Source organism: Euprymna scolopes, chromosome 24 (assembly GCF_053919585.1).
Source record: "Euprymna scolopes isolate OS-2025 chromosome 24, ASM5391958v1, whole genome shotgun sequence".
NCBI classification, from domain to species: Eukaryota; Metazoa; Mollusca; class Cephalopoda; order Sepiida; family Sepiolidae; genus Euprymna; species Euprymna scolopes.
In genome coordinates, this window is record NC_136505.1 from 49697075 (window position 1) to 49717780 (window position 20706).

The 20706-nt window shown below is 43.5% G+C and overlaps 1 protein-coding gene across 1 annotated transcript in view; it reads right to left on the reverse strand.

The window, feature by feature from the left end:
- Nucleotides 1–20330, reverse strand: part of LOC145246465 (calpain-2 catalytic subunit-like) — a 116083-nt gene extending 95753 nt beyond the window's left edge. The window contains exon 1 of the mRNA XM_080108081.1: nt 20293–20330. The gene's annotated coding sequence lies outside the window, so the exon portion shown is untranslated. The remainder of the gene's footprint in view (nt 1–20292) is intronic.
- Between the last annotated feature and the right edge of the window lie 376 nt (nt 20331–20706).

Genomic DNA, 20706 nt, shown 5'->3' on the forward strand with positions numbered 1-20706 from the left:
TGGGACGGAGACGGACAACCATTTCCATATTCGAAGTCCCAGGTGTAATACCAAGGGAATATTTGGCGGCGTATTTACTGCAATACGGAGACATCTCTGGAGTAAACGTCGACCAGTACAATGGTGTCTGGTCGTTTGATATTTTGCTGAATAAGGAGGCATACTATAAGATACCATACTACATCGAGGCACAGGAGGAGAAACTACCTATAGTAGTGGCAGGAAGGCGTCCGGCTTGCTGGATATGCGGAGAAGTGGGGCACTTAACGTATACGTGCCCCAAGAAGCAAACAACGACGAGAAACCCAAAAAATCGGGTATTACCACATTTAGAGCCGGGCGCACAACCTGGATTTAAAATACCAGAACCGACAGATAAAACTAATCCTCCCAGTCTATCAACTGACGAGATCGAAGCAGTTTATAACACCGAAGCTGCATCACCAGAGAAAGGTGAATGGAAAACCGTACCAATCAGAAAAGCAGCATCACCAACCTATGCAAAATCCTTAACAAAGGAACAAAAAGTTGAAATACGTTCGAGCAAAGACCCCGCAGGGAATAAATATAAAGAACTACTAAAATTAAAAGAATCTCTCGATGAAAAACGAAAAGAAAAAATACACGTTCCCTTCCAGAGTCCCTGTTCCCAGAGAAACCTAACCCAAAAGAAAAACGTTCCCCCCAAAAAATTCCAGCCCCAATAGTTTCTACACCCCCGACTAGAGGGAAAAATATGACCTCTCTAGGCGCTCCTCCCAAAAAGAGAAGCCCGAGACCTTCCCCCTTCTGCACTCCTGCTAACACGCCTCAAAGCACTCCTCCCCCTTCTCCCATGAAAACAGATATGCCCCCTCCCACTCCGACAGATAAAAAAAGGCAAAGGAGCCCCTCTTCCGAGAGAGAATCCCGAAAAAAAAAATCTCCCCTTTTTTTTACAGGCAAAGCAGTTTGTCAAATCTCAACCGAAAGAGAAACTGTGATGAAGGCACACAAGAACAAGGAATATAAAAATTTGCTAGCCTTTAAAAATATAAAGAAAAAGGATACCACTAACCCCGAAAACTTCCCCAAAGCCCCAAGATTATTGACTGTAGTAAGGCCCAGAGCAGAGGCCAGTGGAGTGTGGACAATGATGGAGGAAGCAAATAGCGCTTTTAATTTGTTTCCTCCAGCCGTTTTTTTCAATGATAACGACATACAAAAAATGAAAGAATCATGTATTGGACGGGTCCCTATCAAAATGCATCCATCATTGTATAGGGCCATTAAACTAACCTTTCCTCTTGACATCGGCGGTTTGTCCCCTGACGGGTCAATCACCACTGAGATGACCACTGGATCCATGGGGACAGCTGTCGGTGTCTTGACACCGTCTATGTTTGATCAGGATTCCCAACCCTAAGTAGCTCAGGATGGCTTCTTTAAGATTAGCTAGTTTAAATGTCCGAGGGTTGAGGGACGCCTCTCGTAAACTTCGAGTTGCACGCGACCTTCAACGCCTTGGTGTGGATGTATGTTGTCTACAGGAGACTCACTTTATTCCAAGTGACTATCAGGATGTGCTCCTTAGGGACTTTCAGCTCTACTCAGCACATTATGATACCCACGCAAGGGGGGTTACCTGGCTAGTTAAGCGCACTCTTGATGCATCGTGTGACCCTATTTATGCAGATCCAGAGGGAAGATTGCTCGTTCTGGATGTTACCGTAAAGGATGTGGCATTTCGTTTTATTGGGGTTTATGCGCCCAATAACCGTACTGAGCTAGTTTCCTTTTTTCGGCGAATCGAGCCTTTCATGAATTCGTCTCGCCGGTTAGTTTTAGCGGGAGACTGGAACGCGGTCCTGGATCCCGAGTTAGATCGTGGGGTTAATACCACAAGGGATACTAACCAGAACCGGGATGCTAAAGCGTTTCGAGACTTTGTCGACAAGTTTGATCTTGTCGATAAATTTCGGAACGAAAAACCTGGGGATTTAGCATGGACTTGGACAGGTAGACGCGGCTCCGATCCGGTGCAACTTTCGAGTTACATCGATCGGTTGTTAGTTAGGAGAGTCGACCTAGGGCTTTTAGACTGTCCAAGTTTTCATAGTATAGTTTATTCGGACCATAGGCTTGTCCGGGTTCGAGTAAACTTAGATAGTATTAAACCTAGGATGGCTAGTTACTGGAAGTTCAACACGTCGTTGTTCGATGTGAAGGACTTCCGGGAACAGCTTCTACTAACAATACAGAGGGAATTGACGGGGGCTATCATCGGGAATAAGTGGTGGGGCAACCTTAAAAAAGTCATTAGGTCCTTCGCTGCTGATTTTAGTCGCCGGCTCAACCGTAGTTCTAGAGCAGCGAAAGCGGCGCTAGAAGATAGATTAGAAAGGGCGGTGGAGGAGGGGGATAGTGCTAGCTATACTATAGTTAAGGCTGAACTGGACTCCTTGGATAACAGGGAGGAGCAAGGATTATTAGTTAGGGCTAGATTAAAAAGAGCGCCAAACGAGGCAACAAACATGGCCGCGTCACTGCGTGCGGAGGAGTTTCGACGTTCTGCAGATCGACACATCGCCAGTGTCACATTGCCGGCCGGACGAACCGTAACTTCAAACGACGGAATCTTGGAGGGTTTTCGGACTCATTTTCAGGAGCTTTTTACCAAGGAGCCCGGTCTGACTATTGAACAGTTTGACACCTATTTAGCCGACTTTTCTCGCCTGGAGGCGACCGAAGCAGCTAGGTGTGAAGGTAGCATAAAAGAGGAAGAAGTCATTGAGGCCTTGAAACAGGTCGGGCTAGACAGGACCCCTGGGATAGATGGTCTGCCCTACGAGGTGTATTTGAGGCTGTCGCCCATTTTTATTCCTTTGCTGACCGTACTTTTTAACTCCTGGTATAGGAACGGGTGCATACCTCAGTACTTTACCAGGGGGATCATTAAATTGTTACGCAAAGATAAAAATGGAGGGGATGGGATAGGTAATTTCCGGCCCTTAACGATGTTAAACACAGAGTTAAAGATTTTGGCCAAGATCTTAGCAAATCGTCTGCAGATTGTCTTACACCGTCTAATAAGTCCCGAACAGACTTGTTCTGTTAAGGGCCGGACGATTCAAGATAATTTGCACACGATACGCTTGATCGTAGAAAAAGTCGACACAGAAGCCGCGCTAATTAATTTAGATCAGTCCAAAGCATTCGACAGAGTAGACCATCGTTACCTAGAGGCTGTTCTTCGCTCGGCTGGGTTTGGTCCCCAGTTTCGCTCTTGGATTTGCCTCTTGTATGCCAACCCCGGTGCTATGGTTGAAGTGAATGGGGTGAGGTCGAAACCCTTCATGTTAACAAGATCGATCCGTCAAGGTTGTCCGTTATCCCCAATGTTATATGTGCTGGCGCTTGAGCCATTTTTGCGCCAGCTTCGGGTGAATCCGGTCCTTTGCGGGATTACTTTGCCAGGTGGCTCTACCCCGGTAAAGTATACCGCCTATGCTGACGACGTGACTGTGCTTGTAACAAGCAGTGCCGAGATTAGAGTCGTTGACATAGAAACAAGTCGGTATGCCAAGGTCACAGGGGCCATAATTAACTACGTTAAGTCTATTGGCTTACGTATCGGTGCCTGGAGGGGTATGCCCCTTCAGGGACCCTTTGGTTGGACTGATGGGCCATGCAAGCTACTCGGCGTCTGGTTTGGCCCCGGTCTCCAGCTGGAGAAAAATTGGTCGGAGGTATTGGAAGCGGTCAAGGTCGCATCTCATTTGTGGGCCTTGAGAAATCTGTCTTTGAAGGGTCGGGCGGAGGTATGCAATTCTCATATCTACCCCCTGATCCTTTACCGTCTATCAGTACTTCCACTCCCGGAGACCACACTAGTTGATCTGGTGCGTGCTCTTTTCGCGTTCTTATGGCGCGGAAAGCAAGCCATGGTTACCCGGGAGGTCTGTTACCTGCATCCGTCTGAAGGCGGTCTGGGTATGCCTAGTGTAGAAATACGTAGACACACTCTTAGGCTGATATACCTGGATCGAATGTGTACACCAAGTGAGGGAAACGGTGTCTTCTGGATAGAAGACACTAAGAAAGCCTTTCAGGCTTTGGAGAGTGTGCATTCGGCTGAGGGGGAGGCACACAGGTTGCCCCGAAACGAGTGCCCTTTCTATCGCGAGTGTCGGCAGGCCTTGAGATTTCTTCTACGGGTCAAAGAAAGCCTCTCTGACACCCAGCTGTTGTCTCGCAAGGCGCTATATCGGGCGTTAGTGAGGGGATCCGTTCGAGACGAAAAGATTGAGGAGTTCGGTTTTACGAAGGAGGAGCGCCGCTTAATATGGCCTTGGGCGCCTGGGTCGAGCTGCTTCGATAATTACGAGGCATCACTCACCTGGCTGGTAATACGAAATGCTCTCTGGGTCGGCAAAAGACTTTACGCAGCGGGTTTTACGGAGACACCCAATTGTGTCCGATGCGGAGAATGGGAGGAAGACCTTGATCATGCTTTCTTCCACTGCGCCATCGTTCGACCGTTGTGTGAGTTAGTTGAAGGCTTCACGGTTCGCATGCTGAGCGAGCGGTTTTTTGTGCTGGAGTCGGTTTCCCCATGCTGCAACTGGGCACCGACCATGAAGAAAGAAGAACGCTATGTTTTTCTGTGTTTACTAGCAGTTATGAGAGGCGTGATTTGGACGACGCGACAGAAGGAGGTTTACGGAGATGAGACCTTCACTGCTCCCCAGCTTGTCCTCATTTTCAAATATCGATTGAAAATGCGAATTAAGCTGGAGAAGGTGAAACTCGCTCCTGTGAATTTCAACAACAGGTGGGTGAAAGTTTCGCGACTGTGTAAAGTGAATGGAGCTAGTCTTGAATTTCTTTTTTGAGTGGCTTAGGTTTTTTAAGGATTTTGGGTAACCTGATCAAACATAGACATGCATCGGACCTCCTAGAGTAGGCTAGTTAGGCATTTTTGTTCGATTTTTAACTTAGCTAGAGTATGCATGCTGTCATCGCCCCAATCCCCTTTTTTGGTTTTCCCTGTCCCAGCGTCCCTCGTTTTTTTTTGTTTTTTTTGTTTTTTTCCTCCCACTTTTGGTTCGATAACCCCCAATCCCGGCCCCTTAGGTGACGGATAAACTGTTTTGCCAGAGATGTAGGCCATTTTTGTTGTGTTTGAATAAAGTTAGCTTTCGTGGGACCTACATCTTTTCGACTCACAAAACTTTTTATCCGCCACAATTAGTAGTGAGGGGGTTCTTTTTACTAACCACTTTTTATCATTGTATATTTTTCATACGATTTTGTAAATAAGATTTTTATCCCCAACCCCCCACATCATGTATATATATTTGTAACTTTCGGGTTTAAAGTAGGATGTCCACAGAGTGATTTTGGTATTTTGGTGAAAGAGTCTAGTTAAGTTAACGTTATGTTAGTTAGGTCAACATTAACCCCCACCCCCCTTTTTCGGCCTTGTGCCACATTTTTATTTGTATTTTTGTCAAATAAAATAAATATTTACCCCCATCAGGAGTCAAAAACATTTTACACGCCCCCTTTTTTGATATAATTAAAAATCCTTCTAAATTTAGAGGATATGTAGATTTTTTAAATCTTAAAGTTTGTTCCTTGGTTCCTTTTAGTTTTGCACGATTAAGGTCTTTAATTGTCGGTTTCGATAAGTTTTCAGATAGCTTTGTTACAGTGTAAAATATGTCAGGCTTTGTTGCGGTCATCAAGTAGATGAGGCTCCCTAACATTTCCCTGTATATTCAGTTATCTATGTATTTTGTTTCGGTCTCTATATTTTTATTTATGTCCATTTCGACGGGAGTTGAACGCGGCTTACAATCTTGCATTCTGAACTTGAGCAGAATTTTTTCAATGTATCGTGATTGGTTCATAGTTATAGTTTCATTTTCACAGGTAAATTTTTTACCAAGGAACCATGACAGTCGTCCAAGATCGGCCATTTAAAATTTTTTATTGAATTCATTTTTAACATCTTTTAAAGTGTTGTCACAGTTTGAGGCGAGTAATGTATCGTCAACCCCAAAAAACAAAATCAACAATTTATTACCTACATTTTTTGTATACATGCACGCGTCTACGGGACATTGTTTGAATTCCTGTTCTATTAAATAATTATGGAGTGTTAAATTCCAATTGTGTGCACTTTGTTTTAGTCCATATAACGATTTATTTAATTTCCCACTCATTTTTATTGTTCATTTTAAATCCCTCTGGAGGGTAAATGTAGATTCCACAGTCAATCGGAGCATTTAAATAAGCATTTTTACATCCATTTGATGTATTTTTAAATTGTATTGAGTGGCAAGTTGTAATAACATTCTAATTGTCGTTAAATTTGTCGTTGGTGAAAATGTTGCAAAATATTCCACTCCAGAAATTTGTGAGAAACCTTTTGCCACAAATCTTGCTTTAAACGTTTCACTGCCAGAAGCTGTGATTGTTTTGGGAAAAAAAAGCGCGAAGTAATTATATTTTTATCTGTTGGTTTTGCCACTATTTCGTATGTGTTATTTATATAAATTTATAATAAAGCTTTCAATTCGGATACCATAGCTTGTTCCCATTCTTGGTGATTTTCTGAATTAATCGCCTCATTATAGCTTTTCAGTGCGCTGTTCAATGAATAATAGCAATCCACGGCGTAGTCTTGTATCTTTTCAATTTGTAAAAAAGTCTGGCCTTTTTCTCTCCCTTATTGGGTATCGGCGTGTTTGGTTAATATTTTCGCCAGAAATACTGTAATTGCCGTCGTTATTAATATTTTCATTTTGATCGATTAAGATACTAGGTAATATTTCACGTTTTTCATCCACTGGATCGCCATTTTTTAAATTTAATGTATCGTTGAATTTTACACATCTTACCCTTTTTATGGCATTTTCAGCTGCGAAGTAGATTAAGTATGACAGGATATTCTTATCGTAACCTACGAAAGTACCTTTTTCACTTTTAGTATTTAGTTTACTGGTGTTTTCTACAAATGCAAAACAATCAGAACCAAATAGATGTATTCTGTTCATTTTAGGTTTTACACCGCAAAACGCTTCATACAACGTTTTTCCTAGCCTCTTATTGAACGATCTATTTCTGATATATGCTGCTGCCATTAAAGCGTATCGCCATAAACTATGCGGTTATTTCGATTCGATAAATAGGCATCTTGTCATCTCAAAAAGGATTCGCCATGCCTTTTCAGCGGTGCCATTTTGGAAGGGGGAATACGGCGCCGATTTCTCGTGTTTAATACGGTGGTTAATTAATAGAAGTTCAAAGTCTTTACTAGTAAATTCAGTCCCATTGTCTGAGCGAATACATTTTACTGAACAATGCTGGGTAACATCAGCTAAATATTTCTTAATGGTGAGGATAGTGTCGGATTTGTTTTTTTAGAAAATAAACCATAATTAAACCGGAAAAATCATCAATAAAGTTCAAAACTCTTTTTTATTTTTCTTCTTTGAAGATTGTAATGCTGGGTAATGTTGCCCCGCTTTTTTATTGAAACCAACCAAGAGCTCTTTTTAGTATCCTCGCTGTTCCCTTAAGTGCATGCGCTTTCATGTGATTAACAAAACCTGCTTGTATCAACAGAGCCCAGTCACACACCTCACAGATCCAAAGATCTCCATGATAGGGCGGCAAAGTTTGGCGTTTCTTACATGCTCCCTTGAGCTTTGCTTGGTCTATCTTGCCTGATATATATATATATATATATATATATATATATATATATATATATATATATATATATATATCAGGCAAGATAGACCAACATTATTTAATAAGGATATACATACATTTTGTTGGTCTATCTTGCCTGATATATATATATATATATATATATATATATATATATATATATATATATATATATATATATATGAGAAAATAGTGCGCAAGAGTGGAAAATAAATTCACAATACTATATATTGGTAAATATAGAATGAGTCATTTATTTAATAAAAATATACATACATTTTGTTGGGGGATAAAGGGGACTCTTTATACCAAGGTATTTCCAATTCTAATGCTTCTCATCATAAGAGTAGAGAAGGTGCTAGGTAACAGGCTACACTTTATATAGTACGCTCCCCCTTTATCTTAGAATTCAATATAGTTCTCCTAACAACATCAATAATTTTATTTACTAGCATTTGAGCTCGGCGTTGCCCGGGTATTTTGATGTGTATGATGAGCAAAAAAAAAGAAAAAAAAAAAGTATAGTAGGAAGGCAGGCGCGAAACCGTTCCGCGAAGGTGAAACGTGAAAAAAATACCCTGACATCTTTACTGTTACGACTAATGCCAAACTGGAAGTGACGTAGGTTTAAATTAAGGATAGACAATCGAAAGGAGAGGATGACCGATTAAGGAGCTTGCCCGATCTCTTAATACCCTTTATGTCAAATTTCAAATGTTTAGAGCAGAAATTGTCTGATTAATTTGGTAGAGACCGCAGAGGTCAATTTTTTTAACGTGGACCCCTATTATAACCCCTTAACATTTATTGTATCGGCTCAAATCAAGTTATTAAGTTAGATCCATGTCTAAGGAACTTATATCTCAAATTTCAAGTGTGAAGACCCAAAATTTTCTGAGGCGTTTGGTAGAGTTCATAAAGGTCAAATCGTTGAACTTTGACCCCTTAACAGCCAAATTTTGTGGCCGAAAACGGATCACAAAGATTTTCCCAAATCTCAGTACGCTGTATATAAAATTTCGAGTCTGTAGACTTAAAATTGAGAGAGTTATTGCATGGAAAAATGTACACACACACACACACACACACACACACAAACACACACACACACAGATACACAGACACGTTCACTTTTATAGATATATAGACTAGCATGGGTGCTCCACGTTGCCCGGGTGTTTGGAGGTATATGCTGGGCTAAAAAAAAAAAAAAAGCGGTCAATTGTTTTTAACATTGACCCCTATTATGACCCCTTAAAATTTGTTGTTTTGGGCTCAAACCAAGTTATTAAGTTAGATCCACGTCCAAGGATCCTATATCAAACATTTGAAGTGTTTAGATCCAAAATTGTCGGAGGATTTTGATAGAGTTCTCAAAGGACAAATCGTTGGACTTTGACTCCTTAACTGCCAAATTTCTGGTCGAAAACTAATAATATCGATTTTCCCAAATCTCAGTACCCTGTATATTAACTTTTGAGTCTGGAGACTAAAAATTGACAGAGTTATTGCGTGAGGAAATGTACACAGACAGACAGATACAGACACACAGACAGACACACAGACACGTTCACTTTTATAGATATACAGATATAGATAGATACATTAAACAAAAATATATACGTATACTTAAATATATATGGAAACAATGTTGTGTTTATTGTAAACTATTGTTTTTGCAAATATTATGCAAGTATAAATCATGTAGAATATCTGCAATGAATATAATTACACGTAATAGTTAACTAAAGATGATTACTCCATTAGAAAACCAAAGCAACTAACAGGGAATTAATTAAAAAGAATGTTTAAAAGAATATGCAAATTAGCTAGATCTTTTGCTAGTGAATGCAATTCCACAACCCATATATAACAAAATTGTATTTTCTTTTTAAATAAATAGAAAAGAGCGTTGAGTTCGGCTGTGTTTTCATTTTGCTGCTGTCCAAAGACCGGCTGCCGGTCCCTGTTGGGCGGGTGAGCCTTGTTTTTATTTTTCTGCCTCCCCGCGAGGCTATTAACTGTCTTGTTTACGAATTATTTCAGGTTGTCTCTTTTTCCGACTCAACCGGTCTGCGTCTGAGGTGGTTGTTCGAAGTCATATCCAACTGAAACTTCAGCCAGGCCAACCAGGAAGAAGACGCAGAGGAGGAGGGTAGCTGGTCCGGGATCCAGTAGTGCAGACATGCCTAGCCCGGGGTCCGGTTCCCAGAGGGGGCTTCGGCCACCTCTGAGCACAGGATTAGGCCTTGGAAAAATTCTACCGCCACGTGGTCCGAGTTCCGACCCCCCGCCTAACCCGGTTTCTGGCGTTCGTGTCCTCGACACGCCCGCCGGTTCAGGCACAGTAGACAGACCACTAGGATGGATTAGTGTTGACCCCCGCACAAAACTCGGTGTTGTCCCCCGCACCGCTAATCTAGGGGAATCGTTTGCATTAGGCAGCGACTCTCACGTAACTAGTCGTACTGCTGTTCCCGGCAGTAATAGTAGTAGCAGTAGATTTAGGCCAGCTGAAAGAGGTGTTCCGACTCGGTGGAATCACCCGAGGAAGAGGGCTTTAACTGTCAGCCCTCCCGCCCATGGGAGAACGGACCCCCTAGAGTCGGGAATTAAACCAGCAACCTCTGGAGATATCTCAATATTGAGGAACACCGAGTCGGAACAGACGTTTTCGAACGGGTTGCCGGACGACAAGGAAGAGGCCATTAACATGTTAACGCTTCTAGACGAACAGTTGAACGCCGCGAGGCAAGCCGACATAGAATTTAGTAGCAGCGACAGTAGCGCTGATGAATGCAACAGACAAGAACTGCTACTACGACAAGCGAGAAAGTCGCGTCAACGAGAAAGAAAGGGGGCTGCTCAGACTGAAAGAGAGAATGGGGCAGCTAGTGCCACAGCCACAAAAGAACCGGCACTGACCCCTAAACCGTCGTCCCCAAGGGAGAAGCCGGGAGAGTGGCCGACGTTGCCAGGGAGTTCACAAACAATAGACTCGTCCGGTTCTATTATTGCCCCGGGACAGAAATCACCGCTGTTAACAGTGTCACAGACGATAATATCAACACCGCAGACGGCCGCGGCGGCAGTGGTCAAAGACTGGGGCCCCCAGTCGCAACTAACTCCCGGGGATTACCGCCGGTTATTCGATACAAAATATAAGGATTTGACCGACGGTAATGTTATTAGAGTAGAACCGAAAACTATGAAAGAACTTTCAAAGAGAATAATATCGTTAGTCTCCATAGACACAAAGAAACGAGCGCTAACCGGTGTGCCGAAATACGACATGGCGAAAATTCTGGGGGAATTAAATATCCCCGCAACCTATATCTGCCGTAGAAGCTATGCAGTGTGGGATTTACTACTGCCCAAAGAGGAAGACGCCGTCAATATATTCAAATCGGAACACACGTGGCGACATATTCGACTTAAGCCGGAATATTTAAGTAAGACGCGGACGAACGTGTCTATTTTGGGAGTCCCCTGTATTCTCGGCCCTGAGCAATTAGGGGCCTTTATGAGTCAATATGGGGATGTAGAGTCCGTCATTCCTGTCCGTGGTCCCCGTAACCTTATGGTAGGGGACTACAACCTAAAAATGCGTGTTGACAAGGAAGGATTACAAAACATCCCCCCCATGCTCAGGTGCGACATATGGTCGATGAGCATTATAGTAGAAGGTCGCAGGCCCCACTGTTGGAATTGTCAACAGCAGGGCTATATGGCACGGGAATGTCCGAAAAGAAACCCACAGACAGTAGTAGTAGTAGCAAAGCCGGCGGCAGTGGTACCAGCAGCCCCTGAGAAGCTAACCGGAGGGGGCAAAGAAGCAACAACGTCGGACGGCTGGACTACAGTGGTAAAGAAGAATGGCAGAACCACCAAGACCCCCTCCACAAGAGAGCAGCCCCCTGAGGTACAAGATCAGCCGGTTCCCACAGTGTCGTCAACGGTCTCTTCCACCAACGTTACCACTAAAGAAGTTGTTAGCGGCCAGAAAAGAATGCATCCGGTCTCCTCGTCTGACTCAGAAGAGGAGCACGATAAGGAAACGGCTACTGTGGTAGAGTACCAAGTGCCGAAAAAGGAAACTAAAAAGAAGGCGAGAAAAAACAAGGAGGCAGGGTCCCGTTCCCCGTCCCCTATGAATGTAGAGAAGACTGTCTCTACGGTGCAGCCACCCAAAACCCCTACCCTAATCTCATCGGCTGAACCAAAATCCCCATCCCTTTTCGATACCCTCCCAACCGGTGCCCGCTCGTTGTCCCGGGAGAAGCCGGCGGCAAAAACCAACAGCGGTAGAAGAGCCGCCTCTGTATCTCCTGTAAGGAGTGAAAAGACGAAAAAGCTCCCCTACCTTCCTGGAGACCGGATTTGCGAAGTAGACCCCCTTCACGCTGACACGTATATAACGCAGCGCCATAGGGGCCTGATTAAGCCGCTTAGAGAAATGAAAATAATCGACGGGAAAAGTGTTACCAACCCTAAAAACTTCCCAGACGCCCCCCTAGTCATGACCTTTGTGCGCCATACAAAAACTGGACGCACGAAGGCCATGTGGATTATGATCGACGACGCCAGGGGGGCGATTCCAGATTTAAAGTTGGTGGAAGAGAGGCATGACTCCCTCGATCAGCTGGCGCCGAGATGCGAAGGTAGGGTTCCTATTTACGTCCACCCTTGTTTGTATAGGGCCCTTAAATTAACGTTTCCCCTGGATGTCGGAGGTATTGCGCGAGACGGACGAGTAACGTCCGAGTTGCTTTCGAGCAACCTCGCCCAGTCCTGCGGCACCCTTTCTAGCAAAGACTTTAGGTTGGTGGTTGCGGATATCTAGACACAATGGCCACGTCCTTGAGCTTGTGTAGTTTGAACGTTAGGGGCATGAGGTGCCGAAGCAAAGCCGCTAGGGTACTGAGGGACCTCATGTCGATGAATATAGATGTGGCTGCGTTACAGGAGACTCACTACGATTGCGTTGACGATCATCGGGTGCTGGAGGGGCATTATGATGTCTTTTCAACATACGGTGATAGTCAAAGTAGGGGGGTTTCTTTGTTAGTTAGGCGCACCCTTTCTGCAACGGTTAGCGTTGTTCACGCGGATGCTGATGGTAGACTGATCGTGGCCGATGTTGCCATGGCAAATAGAGCGTTTCGAGTCGTCGTGGTGTATGCGCCCAATTGCGTACGGGAGCGGGTTTCCTTTTTCCGGCGGTTGGAGGTGTTTCTCGGGGGTTCGGAACGGTTAATACTAGTGGGTGATTGGAATGCCATCCTTGACCCCAGGGCAGATAAGGTGGGCGGAACTAGCGGGACGGATGGGTGTGAAACCAGTCTGTCGGACCTGATGGCTAGATGCGATCTGGTAGACAGGTATCGAGTGGATCACCCGGGGCGGGAGACGTGGACGTGGCTCTCTAGCAGGCCTTCCGCTTCAAGTACTTACTTGGATCGGTTGTTAGTTAGAAGAGGCAACATAGAATACATATCTTGTCCCACGTTCCACTGGTTAGGCCACTCTGACCACAAACTACTTGTGGCCAGGTTAGACTTAGATAGCAACCCCAAGTTAGCTGGGTACTGGAAGTTAAATACCTCCCTACTGGAGATAGGTGACTTTCGGGAAAGGCTAACTAAACACATACAGAAGGGATTAGTGGGGGCGGTTACCGGGAGTAAGTGGTGGGTAAACGCCAAATCTAGCATTAGAGACTTCTCTGTCAAATATGGCCAACGCCTCGCGCTAGATAGGGCCAAGGCAGAGAAGCGTCTAGAGGATAGACTATCCCGGGCGGTGGCTGGGGGGGATTCCCTAGAAATAGGGTGAGCTAAGGCGGATCTGAGTCGTTTGGCTAGCGAGCGATATCAGGGCCAGGTAGTTAGGGCTAGAATTAAAAAGATGCCCAACGAAGCTGTGAATGTTGACAAAGCCGAACGAGTCTATTCGCTCAGGCGCAAATCGGATAACTACATTCGTAAAATTCAGAGCCCGGAAGGGGACTCCTTAGTGTCGGCTCGGGGGATTTGCGAGCGGTTTCGAGTGCACTTTGAAGATCTCTTTGCGCAGCTGTCCAGGCTCCGCGTCCAGGAGTTTGGCAACTATTTGGCTGGCTCGCCCCGCCTGGAGGCGGCCCGAGCGGCTGGTTGCGATGGTCGGGTTACAGAGTGTGAGGTCATAGCTGCTATGAAGCAGGTCACCTATAACAGATCACCAGGACTGGATGGACTACCCTACGAACTTTACTTGAGGATGTCGCACATGTTTGTTCTGATTCTGACGGGTGTGTTTAACCACTGGTTTGACACGGGATCTATCCCGAGTCAGGTTACCAAAAAAGTGGTCACACTACTGAAGAAGAACGACACACATGTTGGGGGGATAGATGATTTTAGGCCAATCAAATTGCTGAATACGGATTTAAAAATCCTGGCCCGAGTGCTGGCGAATCGTTTGCAGATTGTTATCGCTGACTTGGTCGAACCGGATCAGAATTACGCTGTGAAGGGAAGATCAATTCAAAATAATTTGCATTTGATACGTACAGCCATAGAAAATTTAGAAGACGACACTGAAGCCGCACTGATTAATTTGGATCAGTCCAAGGCATTTGATAGGGTGGATCATCGTTTCTTGATGGCTGTTTTAGAGACCGCCGGATTTGGATCCGGCTTCTGCAGATGGATTTCGATTTTGTACGCTCGGCCGACGGCAGTTGTGCAGGTCAACGGGGTGCGGTCGGCGCCGTTCGCGGTTTCTCGGTCGGTGCGACAGGGGTGTCCGTTGTCGCCCTTGCTGTATGTCCTCGCGCTGGAACCATTCCTTAGGAAAGTGAGGACCAGGGTGGCTGGACCGGCCCTGCGCGGAATTGCTCTTCCTGGCGGTGCGCGAGCCAGGGTTTCCGCGTTTGCCGATGATGTCACCGTATTTGTTTCAAGCGTCGTTGATATTATTACGGTGATTAAGGCTCTCAAGCGTTATGAACAAGTTACAGGGGCCGTAGTCAATCTCAGCAAATCCGTTGGCCTGAGGTTGGCCGCTTGGCGGGGCTCGAATGCTTTGCCTGGCACATTTGTCTGGACGGATGGCCCGGTCCGTATTCTGGGTGTTTGGTTTGGACCCGGTCTATGTCTAGATAAGAACTGGTCGGAAGTACAGAGCAAGGTCGAAGCGTCTGTCAGGGTTTGGCTTCGAAGGGGATTGTCCCTTAAAAGTAGGGCGGAGGCATGCGCCACTTGTGTGTTTCCGCTGATCCTTTACCGATTGGCTGTACTTCCTCTGCCTGCGGTCCGCACGGCGGCCTTAACGCGTGTGCTCTTCTTACTGTTGTGGAATGAGCGACGGCCGCTTGTCCGTAGACAGGTCTGCACTCAACGTCTTGAAGATGGGGGCCTGGGTATGCCTGACCTGGCTAGCCACAAAAATGCCGAAAGGTTGGCGTTCCTGGGTAGAACTCTGATTGAGGAGTCTGATTGGGGTCCCACGGTCGGTGCAGCTTTTCCCGACCTTATCCCCAATCATTTAATTGAATGCCAAAGAAGGCCGAGAGGGCAATCAAGATTCTTCAACGAATGCCGAAATGCGCTTAGAGCGATGCCAGGGTCCTTGGACCTTGCACAGCCTAGAAGGGCATTATATCGGGGATTAGTGGTGGGGACCGCTTCGGACCCGCTTGGGGTGCGGCTGCAGCTGTCGGAGGGGGAGGTTCGCTCTCTGTGGAATTGGGCGCCAGGCCGGGGATACCTTAACAATTCCGAATTTTCCCTGACCTGGCGATTGGTTAGAAACGCTCTACCCCCCAATGACATATTGTTTAGAATTGGTATGGTATTTAGTCCCTTTTGTCCACGGTGCGACGAAGATAGCTTAGAAACCGTAGAACATGCTTTTTATACTTGTTCCAAGCTTCGTGAATTCTGGGAGTATGTCAGTGAGGTCACGGCTCGCATCGTCCCCGATCAGGTGACGATCCTGGATTTAGCATCCGTTGTCTACAACGCAGATCCCTTGTGGCCTAGGGAGGAACGAATGGTGTTCCTAGCGACCTTGGCCGTAGCTAGACTGGTAGTGTGGGTTTCACGCATAGAGATAGGGTGTGGGGGGGAGCCACCTTCTCATCGGGATCTGATTTTGTATTTTAAACGCCAACTTAAAATCAAAATCAGATGCGATAGAAGGAGGTTATCTCGCTCACAGTTTAGTAGGAGGTGGATTCACACCGCTAGTTTATGTGCGTTTGTACGAAACACGCTTGAGTACGTGTTCCCTGCCTAGGCATGGCACACGCCGACCGTAAAAGCAACCCCCAGACCAGATCAAGATAATCCCGTAGTGGATCAGTCCCTTAGCTAGTTGGTATAAATGAGTTCCATGTCCCCAATTTTTATTTTTAGGTGTTAGGATACCTCCAAAGAATCCCAGTCCTGATTAATTTATTTTAGTCCCAACCCGTCCCGATGTTATTTTTCTTGGAGGTCACCGAATATCCCTTTCCCCCCCCCCTTTATTTTGTCCGTAGCTGTGCCCACTCCCTCTTAGGAAGTGCTCCCTTGTTTTCGGCCGATACCGGAAAACAGGAAGCATTTCAAAATCAAATAGGTAAGGGTGGGTCAATACTAACACATTCACCGTTTAACGTTTTATTTGGTTCATTTATTTTTTATTACTATTATTTTTCTTTATTTTGGGGTGTTTTTAAGGCTCTCATTATCCCCGCCCATCATCCGCATATATCATACACATCACAATTTCCATTTTGTCATTATTTCATTGTAAATATAAAGTCAAAAAAAAAAAAAAAAGCCATTGTATATAATTTTATTGTTAAAAAAAAAAAAAAAAATTGTACATATTTTCATCTGGGGCTTTAAGTAGATCCAACTCCTAGAGTGAATGCGGTATTGTGGTGATTGCAACTAGTGATAGGGAATAGACAAGTGAACGACCCCCGACACCCATCTTCCCCCCCCCCCACACCCTTTTTGGCCTCATGCCACATTTAAAAAGAATTAGTTGCCTGTTTTATATAATTTTAACCCTAAAATTCTGTAAAATTTGTGATTTTTCTTCTTAAATAAATATTTAAATAAATAGAAAAGAGGGGTTTTAATATGAATACCAATACACACAAAAGAAAAACGAATTTATTAGAGTAAAGATAGATTTATTTCGTTCCTGATGATTTCCTCGCTAAACTCACATCCCCATTATATTACCCAGCACCTTCTCTACTCTTCTGATGAGAAGCATTAGGTTTCGAAATACTTTGGTATAAAGGTCCCCTTTATCCCCCAACTAAATCTATGTATATCCTTATTAAATAAATGGCTGATTGTATATTTTGCAATACATAGTTTTTGTGAAGTCATTTTCCACTCCTATTATCTCCTACATAAGCTCCATTGAAATTTGTTGAGCTTTATATTATCCCGATAAGTCTCCTCTTATAGAATTGAATTTACCCTCTAAACTTTGCACTATATATATATATACATACGAGGGGTGTGCAATAAGTAATGCCCCTGACCCACTTCCAGTTGTCTGATCTAGTTGAAATTTTGCATGGGCAATGATTTATATCTCTACAGGTTATGTAGCAAATTACAGCTCTGAACTAATTGTGGTTTCTTTTTTACAGGTGTTTGAACTGAGTCAGGTGTCAAATGGAGCCTGTTGAATGTCGAGCAGTGATCCGATTTTTGTATTTGAAAGGACGCACACCACAGGAGACTTTTGATGAAATGAAAGAAACTTATGGTGATAATGCTCCATCATATGACCTTGCAAAACGCTGGCATCGTGAATTCAAACATGGTCCGAAGTCTGTGAAAACAGCTCCCAGACCTGGTCGCCCCCTCCTTTTTGCCATTGATGAGGCATCTGGCTTCCATGTTGAGGCTGCCATTTTGGAAGATCGGCGCATTACTATTCGCCAAATAGCCCAAGATGTCAAGATTAGTACAGGGTCTGTGAAAACTATCATTCATGACCATTTGCATATGTATAAGGTGTCTGCCAGATGGATTCCCAGGTTGCTCACACCATTCCAGAAGCGAGAATGCGTCGAGTGATCGAAGATGAATTTGGAGATGTGCCAAGAATATGAGTCAAAGTTTTTCAAAAGACTGATTACACAGGATGAAACCTGGGTCCATCACTATGATCCAGAGATCAAAGCCCAGTCAATGCAGTGGAAGCACTTAGACTCACCACCTCCAAAGAAAGCAAAGGTGCAGCCCTCCGCTGGCAAGGTCATGCTCAGTCTTCTGGGACCAGGACGGAGTAGTGATGACAGGGTACCACAATTACAGGAGCCTATTATGCTTCACTTTTGAAGAAATTAAGGGAAGCTATCAAAATCAAGAGGCGGGTCAAGATCAGCAAAGGTACCCTCCTCCTGCAGGACAACACTCCGGTCCACAACTCGCATGTCGCCAGATCAGAAGCACGGACATGTGGTTATGAAATCTTTCCCCATCCCCCCTACTCTCCTGACCTTGCACCCTCTGACTTTCACTTCTTCCCAGCCATGAAGTTGTTTTTGAAAGGAAAGCGTTTCCCAGATGATGCAGCCTTGATTTCTGAAGTTACGTCGTGGTTGGAGGACTAACCTGGGGTGTTCTACAAAAACGGTCTCCAGAGCTGCATCAAACGATGGGAGAAATGCATAACTCTGGGTGGTTCCTATGTAGAGAAAGACTAATAACTGTGCCAAGTTTCGTTGCTCTACTGCTATGGGAAGTGGGTCAGGAGCATCACTTATTGCACGCCCCTCGTATACATATACACCAACAAACAACAACAATCGCTCCTGAACATAATCAGATGCTCCTGAAGATAATAGAAAGCGCTCGAGAAGAATATGGCCGAACAACAACCTTTGGGCGGCATTCTGTATAATTTATCTACTGAAAAAAAAAAAAATAATGCCGGCAAATTGAAAAACATTAAGATCGGAAAAAGAATAACTCCATCGTGTTGAATCAGATGTGTCTTAATAATAACCTGCTGCCAAAATATATACACACACACACACACACACACACACACACACATATATATATATATATATATATATATACTTTCTTTACTTATTTTGTATTGGTAAATATTTATTTGAAAATATGAGAGGGGGGGAAGGCTTAGCCCCTATTGTATACTAAATACGAGAGAATACAGACCCCCCCCCCGATCCTAAAAAAACTTGGGTCTGTATTACTGTACACATAGATTCGAAAAAGTTGTCAAAAAAACAAATATATAACAAATAAATGTTATCAAAGGCAAGATAAGTTACTTTTCTACCAAACTGGATATATTTTTCGTGTTTTTATTCAATTTAACATGTTTATTCAGCTCGAAAAGCATACAGTGTTTACCGATGTATTGGAAAATTCAAAATGGCGCCCGACTCTCTCTTTATCACGGTAAGTTCGGGAAAAGGTGTTATAAATAATAAACTAGACAAAATGCTGTTAGAAATTCGCTCAATATATATTACCGTGACATAAGTTGACATATATTCGGTGTTTTTTTAATAGTATTTTGTATAGTTTATTATTTATAACACCTTTTCCCAAATTTACCGTGTTAAAGAGAGAGTCGGGCTCCATTTTGAATTGTCCAATACGTCGGTAAACACTGCATGTTTTTCGAGCTGAATAAACCTATCACATTAAATAAAAACACAAAAAATATATCCAGTTTGGTAGAAAAGTAACTTATCTTGTCTTTGATAACATATTTGTTATATATTTGCCTTTTTGACAACTTTTTCGAATCTATGTGTACAGTAATACAAACCCAAAAACTTTAATTATATTTGGTTTACAAAACGAGAAAGTAAATACTTATCTAAAAAAAAAAAAAAAAAAAAAAATTAATATTAGGAGGATTGGGGGAGTATCCTAACCCGAAACGAAAGAGAGCATAGCACGCCCCCCCCCCAGCCAGGCCTTCTTGAACATTAACAATCCTTATTATCCGTTATTGTTCTTTTGTGCCATTTGTTCCTATGTATTCATTTGTGCCATTTTTACCGGTGCCATCTTTACCGGTGCCATTTTTACCATGCCTTTTTCCAGTACCATTTTTGTATGTGCCATTTCTATCGTGCCTTTTTTCCATTACTATTTTTGCATGTGACATTTTTACCTGCGCCGTTTTTACCGTGCCTTTTTTCCGGTGCCATTTTTGCCTGTACCATTTTTACCGAGCCCGTATATTTCCCTCATCTGACAATTTAGAACCATTTTATTGCAGGAATTTGATAGTTCCTGTTTTGTCTCTCACACGATCAAATGCGAACATAATTAAAATAAATAGGATTTTTTTTTTAAAATAACATCAGCTTGAAATTATTTAAAATACCTGGTATTAAAATGAATGATCTGGACGAGTTTGATTATTGAATGCAAAGAGATAATGCAAAACCCAAATTAACCGGAACGAAATTGCTCCATCCAAGAAATAAGCACATTCGTTTTATTTGTATGGAGTCTATTACTGCATTTTAATTATATAATAATTTTAATAAAAGAAAATAATAATTACACGTTTACTTACGCTGACATAAGAATACAACTCGTATGCGTGAAACTATCACACGAGAGAGAGAGAGAGAGAGAGAGAGAGAGAGAGAGAGAGAGAGAGAGAGAGAGAGAGAGAGGTGTTTTTATAGCCTAGCGACATCAGCTACGAGAATCGTATTTGAGGCAAGTTTGGCCTTTTTACAAGCAGTTTTTTGGTCTCTCCAGAAAATTAAATTGGTCGTTTTTTTTTTGTTTTGTTTTTTTTGGGGGGGGGGGTAATTTTTTTTTCGTTTTTTTTGTTTTGTGTTTTTTTCATTTCATTTTTTTGACATTTCAGGCATTTTTCTATCTGATAGTAAGAAGCGTAAAGTATTTTATTTTATTTATTTATTTATTTATTTTTACGCAGGAATCACCATCACCACTTATCAAGGCCCGGAGACCACTC